The 12438-nt window shown below is 51.9% G+C and overlaps 1 protein-coding gene across 5 annotated transcripts in view; it reads right to left on the bottom strand.

Moving 5' to 3' along the window:
* The window catches only part of ATP2B4 (ATPase plasma membrane Ca2+ transporting 4), a 102615-nt gene extending 90861 nt beyond the window's left edge, over positions 1 to 11754 (bottom strand). For all 5 annotated transcript variants that reach the window (XM_024976047.2, XM_024976051.2, XM_024976041.2 and 2 more), the window contains exon 1: positions 11353 to 11754. The gene's annotated coding sequence lies outside the window, so the exon portion shown is untranslated. The remainder of the gene's footprint in view (positions 1 to 11352) is intronic.
* Positions 11755 to 12438: the final 684 nt, after the last annotated feature.

Genomic DNA, 12438 nt, shown 5'->3' with positions numbered 1-12438 from the left:
GGCAGAGGAGAGATGCTGTCCACATGGAAGCTGCACCTCTTGCTGCTAATTCTGTGATATTTCTCTGTAACCTACTAGAGTCCTCTTTTGCTTTTTTGGACTGGTTTCTATTCTGCAACCAGACGATGTCTAAGACAAATCCAGTAACTGTCTCAGATGGTGGTTGTTGTGACATAATTTGAAAGCAGCATATTTAGTCGACATTCAATAAATGCTGTCAAATCTCTCCCTGTTCTTGTCAGCCAGTCAGTCATTGAGCAGTAGAAAGAGGAAATTCAGAGATAGGCTAAACTAGGGCTGGACCTCAGCCTGTGTTTTATGAACATCTTTACTAATCTGTAAAATGAAGATAATACTAGTACTGACTTCATCGTCAACTAAGAATATTAAATGAGATAATCCAAATTTAATACCTAGCACATAACTAGACTATCACTTTTTACTGTTGTTATCATTTAAGATGCAACAAGAGTTATTTTAGATCTTGATCTAGGCAAGTAGAGAAGACATGGTAAGAGCAGAATCTGCAGTGGAAGTGAGAGCTCAGAGAAGGACGCACTGGCGAGCAGGATCAGAGGACTGGGCAGCAGAAAGGACCGAAATGCAAACTGAAAAACGAGGAGGGGCACTGGAGTAATAAGCCTTACGTACATCCAGCACTTCGGCGTTTACCCAACACTGTCATCCACCATGTCTCATTTGTCCATCACAACACTTTACAGGGTAGATAAGGAAAGATGATCTTATGCACACTTTAAAGATGGGAAAGCTGAGGTTCAATGAAGATGTGCATAACATGCATCGAATCTAAATCCACTGTCTTATCCTTTAAGCTCAACATTCAGAAAACTAAGATCATGGCATCCAGTCCCATCACTTCGTGGCAAATAGATGGGGAAACAGTGGCTGACTTTATTTTTTGGGGCTCCAAAGTCACTGCAGATTGTGACTGCAGCCATGAAATTAAAAGACACTTGCTCCTTGGAAGGAAAGTTATGACCAACTTAGACAGCATATTTAAAAGCAGAGACATCACTTTGCCAACAAAGGTCCGTCTAGTCAAGGCTATGGTTTTTCCAGTGGTCATGTATGGATGTGAGAGTTGGACTATAAAGAAAGCTGAGCGCTGAAGAACTGATGCTTTTGAACCGTGGTGTTGGAGAAGATTCTTGACAGTCCCTTGGACTGCAAGGAGGTCCAACCAGTCCATTCTAAAGGAGACCAGTCCTGGGTGTTCATTGGAAGGATCGATGTTGAAGCTGAAACGCCAATACTTTGACCATCTGATGCAAAGAGCTGACTCATTTGAAAAGACCCTGATGCTGGGAAAGATTGAGGGCAGGAGGAGAAGGGAATGACAGAGGATGAAATGGTTGGATGGCATCACCTACTCGATGGACATGGGTTTGGGTGGACTCCGGGAGTTGGTGATGGACAGGGAGGCCTAGAGTCCTGCGGTCCATGGGGTCGCAAAGAGTTGGACACGACTGAGTGACTGAACTGAACTGAACTATCCTTCAATATCACCCTGCCAAGTAGGGTGGAAGGGCTGAAATGAGAAATAAAGATTGAAAAAAAAAAAAAAGAAAGAAATAAAGATTGGAGGAGAAACTGGGGGGCTTCTCTAGATGTTTATTTTTTCTTTCAAAGGTTCCATTCAGATCTCTCTGCACATCCTAGCAACAGAATATCTCCCATCAGATTCTGAGAATGTAAGCAGGGGATTGCAAAGTCAGACAACACTGGCATGCCAGCCCAAGGACTGGGTATACCAGGCTGGACAAACACCCAGCTCCAGCACCAGGCCCTGGCCCAGAAGACAAAGGACAAGGGCAAGTCCGTCCTCATCAGGCCAGTCCTATCAGTGACACAGGGGTGCCCCTCCCAGCTCAGTCCATCACGGAATCTAAGCCTGATCTTCCTGAGCTCAGGGGTTAAAGGTATACTTCAAGGACACAAATGCAAGTTCTCGGGAACACTGCCACGATCAGGGCTTGCTGTGGGTGCCCAGGCTCGGCTCACTTGTCCTCGAGCTGAAAGTAGGCGATGCTTAGTCCTTGCCTGCCTTCTGGACACCGCTCCTTCCCAAATTCTAACACCGCGCCTGAGACACAGTTTGTGCTCATTTTATGTGTGCTGATGAACAAGTGAATAAATGAACCAGCAAATGAATGACAGATAGGCTCTGGCCATGAAATCAATCTGTCCTGTCCTAATCTGTCCTGTCCTATTACAAGTGGCTCGACTCTGCTGATTCTTAGCCCCTAAATCAGAGCTCCCAGCCAACCCAGGCTAGTCAGCTGCCAAGGAAGAAGTGAAGGTCAGAGTGTTTTCCCTCCACACTCCTTCCAAGAGTCCACATTCTGAAAAAAGGGTAGAGCTGGGGATACCCAGGCAGGAGGAGGGCTCTGCCCACCCTTTTCCAGGACTCTGCTTCTGCTCCGCATTACTCTGCCTTTCCCAGCTCAAGGCCCGGGTGCCTGAGAAGGGATGTGGAAAGGACCAAGAGGAAAGCTCAGGCCCGTGAGAAGCTACAGTGATAAGGGTGGCGCCAAAGCACTTCTCCTTTGCATTTTCTCTAGTCCTAATAACCGTAATTGCTAATAACAGCAGCAACAGTAACAATCACGGCACAGCAACTCTATGGTTTCTGGCATCTTTCTTCGAAAAAGCTTCTCGTACATGATCTCACGCTGCACATCATCCCAAGAGGGGCTAGAATAATTGTCCCAATTACACGGGTAGAGAAAGTGGGTACCAAGGCGATTCGACATCCATCTGGCTCCCGCAGAAACGCATGGAGGGGCCCAGGGGCCCAGTCGCAGGCGTGGAGTGGGGAGAACTGGGCTTGGCCTCCAACTAGTCCAGTGTTCTTGGACAAGTCTCTAGGTTTCAGTTTTCTCACTTGGGATAAAGGGAAATTGGACCATTTCTCCAGCTCGATCCATCTCAAATGCTCTGGCTCAACAAAATAAAACCTCCCCAGCCCAAAGCCTGGTGACCAACCTCCCCTGTACCAAGGTCAGAAAGCCCCTGGAAGCTTGGATGCCAGCTGTGCCCATCCTAGCATTCCAACAGATGTCCTACAAGTGCTTCCCACAAAGAAGGCTGCCGTATAGACAGCGGGGAGGGAACATCAAAAAAATCATCCTAAAGGTCCACGGTACCAGGAGAGCAGGCAGGCAGCAGGCTGCAGCTGAGGCCGGATGCCACCTCCCTGAGACCTGGGCGCCGGCTCAGACAAAGGACGGGATGCATCCCAGCAGGAGGAAGCAGACAGCCTCCCTTCACCTGCTAGAGCGCCTGACTCTCCATGATGCTGAGTCCTGGGCCACATGCAGACAGCCCTTCCTCCCAATCCACCCATCCTCCCCCATCCTCTCCTCCATCAAAGCTGTTTTCTCTCCTCATCCCAATCCTATTTGGCAATTACCTCCTCTAAGGATGGGGTGCTGCTGCTGCTGCTAAGTCACTTCAGTCGTGTCCAACTCTGTGCGACCCCATGGATGGCAGCCCACTAGGCTCCCCCGTCCCTGGGATTCTCCAGGTCTCCAGACCTGTCAAATTCTGGCCTCCACTTTCCTACTAATTCCTTCAGCTCCCAGCATCCTGTGCCAGATGAGGATTCAGGTGTGTGTCCCACTGCGGTCTGCCACCAGAGGGGGAGAATTAGATCGATATTTCCTATTTCTTCCTTTCTTAGTTTCCTCCATTCCCAACTCTGCAGATATGAAGCAGGGCACAGGAATAGTCAACTACAGATGGACAGCACTCTCCTCTCTACCCACGGGCAACTGCCCTGGCCAGTTACCAGAAAAACTACTGCTGAAATCTCAACTAGAGTCTGGACAAGGACCTGGCTAATGTGTCTACCTCCAGGGCTAAAAGCCTGGATTGAGAGAGAGGACAAACCGGCCTAGCAGCTGGTGACTCTACCCAAATTTCTCTAAACCCAATCCATTGTTCAGATGGAAATCTCATCTCTCCATTCCATAGTACTGACTGGAGTTCCTGACTTCCAGTGTTTAATAATATTAACGTTAATTTGAATCATATTAAATTGCCTTTTATAGGTCAAAAGAAGTTGCAAACTGGCAATTTTATATAGTTTGACCTAATAACTCTCTGGGGGAAGCATGTTTCTTAGGAACTAAGTAAACTCCTTGAAGTCTTGGATTTCTGTATCTCCAGCCAATCTTTCTTAATGTCTGGTTTAGGACATAACAGAACTGGGGCCTTGGAGGCGCTGAGTATGTACTCAATTAACTTTCAGGCCAGTGGTGATGGGGAATCTAAGAACTCTGTTCTACTCCAAGACCTGGAGAGTGTGGCTGTCCACAAGGCAGATGCTTTTAGGTCTCCTTACAACTGGTCATCCTGGGAAGAAGGATGGAACTTAGCTACAGGGTGTTACATTGTGCTAGACTCTATGATAAAACAGCTTGGTTTGGGTGTTGAGTTTTCCCTCTTTGTAGAAAAGGAGCCTTGAACCAGAAATGCCTGTTTGTCCAACCTTGGTTTCATTTCACAGTGGGAGCGATTAAGGCCCAGAGACGTCACCTGCCTCAGTCAAGGTCACTCAGTAGTCATAAGCCCAGATCACCAGTTTTCTGACTCCCAGTCCCGAGTTCTTCTGGCAGTTCTGGCAACACATAGAACAAACCCGTCCCTGTGTGCCCCTTCCAACTTCCTGGCTGCTGCTCTTTCAGGCTCCTCAAGCAAGACAGAGGGGAACTGACTGAAGGATCCAGAGTCCTCTCCTACCTGAGAAGGGCCCTGAGCACACAGGACCTAAGCCCCAGGGTACCCAGGGAGAAGAGAGAAGAGAGGAGAATGCAGGCAGTCCTGGAAACCTGCTCTCTGTCCGGAGTTAGAGCCAGGCTGAAGGCAGCGGTGACAGCACGGTGATTTGGGTTAGTGACCGTGTAGCCCCTGTGTCTCCAGCAGGGGACCCTGCTTAGCCCATCTAGAAGGCTCAGGGAAGGCACAGCTGGGTTCCCTCAGAGGCACCTCATTGCAGAATTCCGAAGGGAGGTGAAAGGTTGGCAGAAGCAACTTCTGAACTGTGGTGGGTCCCTCCTCTTACATGGAGGGCCATTCTCAGAGGGCAGGCGGTGGTTCTGGAAGCCTCCACCCCCTGGCCTCCCCGGCAGATCGCAGCCCCACGGGCAAGCGCCTGCGTCCACCTGCTACTCCAGGCTGCCCGAGCTGCTCCCACCCAGAAAGAAGAGCCTGATGCTAAGGCAGTGAGGGGAAAACAAAAACTTCCCGGAGGGTGCTGTGTGCCAGCGAGGGAGCTGAGAGCAGACGCGCTGTTGGTTCAGTCACAGGGGTGAGTGAGGGAATCTAGGAATCCAAGGGTCCTCCCTGAAATGTACTTCTCTCCCTACCTTGGTGTTAGGAAACATTTCAAATCTGAAATGTTGAAAAAAACAGTGCAATAAACAATTCCAGACCCTTCACTTAGATTCACCAATTGTCAGCATCTTGTGTGCCCTCTTGATGTATATAAATACACACACACATACACACACACTTATGTTTGCTGAACCATTTGAAAACCACTTGCAGACACTGTGCCCTTGAATACTTTTGCATAAATATATTCTCTTATAAAATCATTATCATGGCCATTAGCACACCTTTAAAGATTAACAATAATTACATGTCATCTAATATCTATATTAAAAATTTCCCAGTTGTCCCAGAATCTCTTTTAACGTCCTTTTATTTTTTTTTCTGACCCAAGATCCAATTAAGGTTTATGCATTGTATTTGACTAAAATACCTCTTTAAATCCAAAGAGGTTTCAGCCTCCCTACCCTTCTCTCCAAACACACAATTTTAATGTTTTTTTTAATAATTCACTTTTTTGAAGTCTCAGTTGTCATGGAGAATGACTCTCATTCTACCCCAGCAGGTTTTTTTTTTTTTTTGGTTGCTAACATCCAGAGATGCCTGCCTTATTTCTTACTAGGTTTTTCAACATTTCAGGCTGATGACATCAAATAACAGTCTAACTACCACAAAGTTCTCTGAGATTTTTTGCAGTTCTTTTTATCCTTAGAATACACATTTCAGTATGGATATAGTCAGGGCACCAAACTAAAAAACTACTAGAATTAACTCTCTTATTTGTAATCAAATTGATATTCAGTTAGGATCTTTATTTCTGTTGCAGTCAGCTTTAGAGTCTGCTTTTTTCTTTCTTTTTGATCTAATTTAATTTGTGAATACATAAAATTTACCTGGTTCAAAATTCAAAACAGTCTAAAAAGGTATCAGTAAAGTTTTGTGCCAATCGCTAGCCTCTCTAACATGTTTCTACCTACCCCCTATAGGTAACCATTTTAATTAATTTCTGGTTTATCCTTCCTGTGTGTATGCATGTATCAGTTTGCAAAAAAAAAAAAAAAAGCCGTATTTCTCCCACTTCCTCAACCCAAAGATGGCGTACTATGCATGCACACTCTTTTGCATCTTGCTGTTTTTACTTAATAGCATATCCTAGGTATCACATATCAGTTCATAGAGCTCCTACTCATGTTTTTGACTGCACAGTACTCCATTGTGTCTATTAAAGATGGGCATTGACAGTTTCCAGACTTCCTAGGTGGCACAGTGGTAAAGAATCCACCTGCAACGCAGGAGACATGGAAGACATGATTTAGATCCCTGGGTCATGAAGATCCCCTGGAGTAGGAAATGGCAACCTGCTCCACTATTCTTGCCTGGAAAACCCCACAGACAGAGAAGCCTGGCTATAGTCCATGGGATCGCAAAGAATCACACACAACTGAGTGCACACACAAAGAGACATCGATGATTCCAATGATTTCCTTATTACAAATATGCCTTAAATGATTACCTTGTGCACCTGTCTTTCTGTATTTGTGGATGTACATTTTCTGGATAAATTTCTAGAAACAGGACTGCTGGGTAAATTCATATGTTGTTTTTTTAGACATTGCTAACTTGCTCTCCATAGGAGTTGTACTAGTTTGCACCCCTGACTGGAGAAGGCAATGGCACCCCACTCCAGTACTCTTGCTTGGAAAATCCCATGGATGGAGGAGCCTGGTAGGCTGCAGTCCATGGGGTCGTTAAGAGTTGGACACAACTGAGCGACTTCACTTTCACTTTTCACTTTCATGCATTGGAGAAGGAAATGGCAATCCACTCCAGTGTTCTCGCCTGGAGAATCCCAGGGATGGGGGAGCCTGATGGACTGCCATCTATGGGATCACACAGAGTCAGACATGACTGAAGCAACTTAGCAGCAGCAGCATCCCTGACACTGATTTTGCAGGTGGAAGATCACAGCAGGATGCTATGAAGTGTTCTAAGCTGAGAGTTTCCCTGAGCTTATCTGAGAGTCTTTAACCTCCTCCCTATTAACACATTACCCTAAGCTCCCTCTGCCCTGAGTGATGCAGCTCAAGAAGGCCAAAGCAAAGGAGTCTCACTGATTTCATCCCAGTCCGTTTTGTACTTAACTTGGGAAACCAGAGCAGAGAGAAATGATGAGGCTGAAGACTATAGCCAGAGAAGATTTAAGAGTGAAGAGAGTCCAAACAGGGGTGGGGTGGATGGGGGAACTGTTGCCCCCAACACCTGTGTTCTCACCTCCCTTTTCTCTCCTTTGGCCTGTCTGATCCACCCCTGTTCCAGCACAAACTCCCTGCATCAGCTCCTCCACTGGCTAGCAGTCCTTGGCTTTGGTTCTAAGTAGGTCCCCTCGTTTCCCTCCTCAGCCCCGTCTCTGTGGGCTGAACACAGAGGACTGGCTTACAGTGGGGGCAACAGCGCTGGTCATTTCTGCTTCACCACGTGCAGAGGAAATAAGTCAGTGGAACAACAATGGCTCATGCAGGGAAAGAGGAAAGAGGAGACAGAGAGATGCCGGGAGAGGAAGTGGAGCACAAAGCATTCCGCACCTTCTGGACCGCAGCCTGCTTTCCTCCTCTAATCCCCTCTGCAGCCGGGGGAAATGAGCGGGGAAGGGATGGCATCGCAGCTGACTCTGCCCAAGTGTTCTGCTTCCCTGGGACCACTGTCTTGCTCATCCCTCCCTCCTTCTTACCCCCACCCAGCAAATACGCATCAGAGATGACAGGAGTCAGTGTGGGTCTGAGGAGCGGGAGCCGGCAGGAAAGGGAGCCCTATCCCAGCGGGCTGGTGGAGGAGGTCGGAGGCGGGGAGTTCTCCAGGGAAGGCAGTGGGGCCTAGGAGGGGCATTCCTCTAACAAGCTGAACCCAACACTGGGGCCGACCTAAGCCAGACAGGACTCTTAAGGTGCTGGGACCAAGAAGGAACACCCTCACTTTCTCCCTCCAAGGCCTGGTGGGTCTGGAATGCCCTCAGCGGGCAGGCCTTCTGGCTCAAGGGCCAGGGGAATAGAAAAAAAGAAAAGGGCCCACGGGGGTTGCTGAGAGAAGCTGAATTATTCTCGAATAAGAGGCAGTTTCCTCTGTAAGATCTGAAACTCTGGCAGGTGGCAGCGGATGAGGGCTGGGTTGAGTGGCCCAGGATCCCTCTTCTTCTCAAGGGGCCGCGGCGAGAGAGGCACAGAGTCATAGTCCTCAGCGCCTGCTCGGGGTCCCCGCCCGCAGCACCTGCTACTTCTACCCGCACCGCCCCCCCCACCCCCCGCCCGGGCCCTCCCATTCTGACTTTCTTGGACACCCAAGGCCATCGACCCCTGACAAACCTGACTCAGCACTCCCTCCCACCATCACCGGGGGAGCGGGCGTTCCCGTCCCGAGGGGAGGCCGGAGACCGCAGGGAAGCCAGGAGTCAGCCGGGTTCCCAGACCCCCCCGACGCCACCTTCTCCTGCCCCCAAACACTGACTGCGCCCTCAGTGCTGAGAAGCCCGGGTGGATAAGCCAACTGTGCTCGTCCTGCTGGGTTCTGAACCCAGCCAGGGCCGCGGAGACGGTAACCGGGAGGGGAAGGAACCAGGCTCCGGGCACCCCCGGGGGCAGGGAACCGCGCTCGGCCCGGAGACCGGGGTGCCCGGGGTGCCCGGCGCGCTCCGACCCCGCAGGCCCGGGGCGGGGCGGAGGCCGGGCGTGGCCGCGGCGGAGGGGGCGCAGCGCGGACACGCCCCTGGCCCGCGGGGAGGGCGTGGGGAGCGGGGAGCCCCTCGGCCCCCGCCCGCGGCTCAAAGCGGCGGGCGCGCCCTGCGCGTCCGGGAGACGCCTCGGCGAGCCCGCCGGGGTTGACCCCGGGTCAGGGCCCTGCGTGGGGGGCCGGCCGCGCGGACGCCGGGGTTACGGGCCCCCCGAGTGGGAGACGGCGCGGGCCGGGGAGAGGGCGCGGGGCGCGGAGAAGAGGGTGGTTTCGGGGTTGTGCTTCTGCAAGATGGTGGCGCGGAGGACGGGGCTCCCGGGCCAAGAGATGAGCTCCTCTCCCTGGCTTTCCTCAGAACCCAGGCGGGGTCCTGCCGTGGGCCCTCTGCCCGCAGGGTAATGTCCCCCTGGCTCCTCCCGCAGAGTCTAGGGAGAGGCGCGGTCTGACCTTGCAGGAGTGCAGGCAGCCCCGTCATCCAGAACCCCAGAGTGGAAACGGGTTCCTGTTGCTTCCCGGCCTCTATGTCTGCTCTCCCCCAAATCTTCTGCTTCCTTCTTTCCAGGTTCTAACCTCTCGCCTTTAAGACTCTTCCGACCAAACTGGCTGAGAGGGCGAGGGCGGGAGCTCGGTTCCACACACCTGCACTCCCCAGCCTCGGGGGCAGGATCGGCTCCCCAGCACCCTTCACCCGCCCCAGAGCGCGCTCCGCGGGCCGCCAGCCCGGGCCGGCCGCCGAGGGAGCCCGCCCTCTACACTTTCTCCCCGGCCCCCTGCCCCGGAGGCCCCTTTCCCCAGGGCCTGCCGCAGCCTAGGATGACCTTGGTCTCGTCCCTTCCTTCCTTGTAAAGAGGGCCTTGAGGTGAGGGGGCGATGGGGGCAGGGGGCTCCAAGTGGTAAGGACCAGAAGGGGCGGCTCTGGGGGGAGGCTTCGGGAGGGAGGGAGACCGTCTCTCCCGGCCAGGCACTCCACCCAGGCGAGGTGGGTGCGGTGGGGTTTTCCGGTCCCTTTGGCGCCCTCACCGCCGCGGGGCCTACTGCGTCAGCTGAGATCCCCCCTACCAGGCTGGCGAGCACTAACTTCAAGTTACTGTGAGTCTGGCAGGTATGCCCGGGAGGGCGGTGATCCTGGCCAGCAGAGTGCCCACTCTCTCCCAGGATGTGGCCAGCCACTCCCGCACCCTCCACACCCGGCAGGAGAGCGGTGGATCCTTCAGAGAGATGACGGAGGCGTATGTGAGGCTGGACTCGCCTGCAGAGGATGCCAGCTTGCCTCCTCCACCCCAGGGGCGAGCCAAGTATTTGAGCGAGTGTGTTTGTGAACCAAAAGGAGGGACAATCCCAGCATGAATTTCTAGCTCTTCATCAAGACAGCACAGTGGCCCAGGATGCTGGGACCCTCCTAATGTTGCCTGTGGCCCACCCTAACCACCAAACATTCGCCAGCCCCGTGAAACTGCAAACTTTCCAACTTCACCCCTTCGCCTTTCTCCTCTTTGGGAACAGCTATATATGGGGCGGTGCCCTCAGAGACACTCATACATTGGTTCTTGATGCTCTGCATACACTCGAACAACAACGGTATGAGGGAACTCCCAGCTTTTTCCACGACTAATTATAGACGTGAAAGTCTGAGGATGTTTTGTAAGCGGTAGAGAGAAACTGCTGAGGTTTCTCTACAAAGCCAAAGAAAATGTATGCATTCCCCTTCCCCACCCCCAACTTCTCCTAGCTCTAACCGCCACTCACCCCCCAGTGAGCCCTTTCTCAGCCCCCAGAGCTGCCCCTCCTTCTTGTTGAAGATTTCATACTCAGTTCTTTTTTTTTTTTCCATCTCTCTTTAGGGCTTTCAAGAAAGGGAACAGACACGGAAAATATTTCTGCAACAGTTTTCCATTCTGTGTCTCATTCCCAAGCCAAGGGGGAGGAGGGGGCAGGGAGGGCAGGAACGAATGGGGGAAAACAAATGCTTTTGCCAAAAGCTCAATTTGGGTATGAAAAATACAGACCCTCCACTTCCCTACCCCCACAGCCTAAGAATGACAACTAGGGGGGAAAAAGGAGAAATCACTTGTTTGATTATATGGTTTCTAAGAACTGAATCTAGGAAGGAAATACAGTATTTGACAAATCTGTGCACATATACACACATACACACACCCTAAACCCAGTCGCAAGAAATATGCCAGAAGAAGAAATTCAGGGAGTTAAAGAAGTCATTGAGAGGAAAGAAAAACTAAGTTTGCAAATCACGATTCAATTCATTCTCTGCAAGCCTACCTCTCTTTCTTAGCAAAGATCCAGGCTTCTGCACGCGGGACTCCCCCTCCAGCCTTCCATGGACAGGGGTACCGTGGGGGGTGTCTACCCACCGGTCTCCCTAGTGTGGCAACCACGCCGGAGTTGTGAGCTGGTCTCTTCTGCCTTCCCCGCGGAGACCAGGGAGTGGGCTGGGTCTCCGCCGGCCCTCCCAAGGGAAGGACCTCTCAGGTTCCTGGAATGAAAGGGGCGCCGGGGAGCTGGGCGGGTGTCCCTGGTCTTGCTTTTCCCGGAGGGACGGTTCCCCGGGAACTTCGCGCCCCCTTTCAACGCCTGGATTTAGACGGTTTCAACAGCAGAGCTTTCTTAAGAAAATGCTTGTCATGGCAACAGCTCCAGCCAACTCGGGCCAGACTCTGGCTCACCAGCCCGGCCCGAGCAGGAGGAGAAGGGGCGGAGCGAGGCCGGGCCGGGTGGGGCTTGGCGGGGAGCCAGGCCATTCCTTGCTGTTAAGGTGGCCCGGTTGCAAGCTGCGGTGGCTTCCTGGTTTGTCTTAAGGCGGCTTGGGGAAAGGAGGGGAAGAATCCTCTTTCCGGTGGGGTTTCCTTTCCGCCCTGCTCTCCCTTGTCGAAAGCAGCGCAGGGTGGGGGTGGAGCGAAGAGTGGGTGTGGGTGGCGGTGTTCAACGGTTGCTGGGCGGAGGGGAAAAAGGAAGCTTCTGCAGGTCGTTGGCTTCCTGCACCTCCTCTCAACCTCTTACTGCCTTAGACACCGGACCCAGATGTCTCAGTTCAGTTCAGTTCAGTCGCTCAGTCGTATCCGACTCTTTGCGACCCCATGAATCGCAGCACGCCAGGCCTCCCCGTCCATCACCAACTCCCTGAGTTCACTCAAACTCATGTCCATTTAGTCAGTGATGCCATCCAGCCATCTCATCCTCTGTCGTCCCCTTCTCCTGCCCCCAATCCCTCCCAGCATCAAAGTCTTTTCCAATGAGTAAACTCTTCGCATGAGGTGGCCAAAGTACTGGAGTTTCAGCTTTAGCATCATTCCTTCCAAAGAACACCCAGGACTGATCTCCTTTAGAATGGACTGGTTGGATCTCCTT

The sequence above is a fragment of the Bos taurus genome, chromosome 16 (genome assembly GCF_002263795.3).
Source record: "Bos taurus isolate L1 Dominette 01449 registration number 42190680 breed Hereford chromosome 16, ARS-UCD2.0, whole genome shotgun sequence".
Lineage (NCBI taxonomy): Eukaryota > Metazoa > Chordata > Mammalia > Artiodactyla > Bovidae > Bos > Bos taurus.
This window is presented reverse-complemented; position numbering and strand designations above follow the sequence as displayed.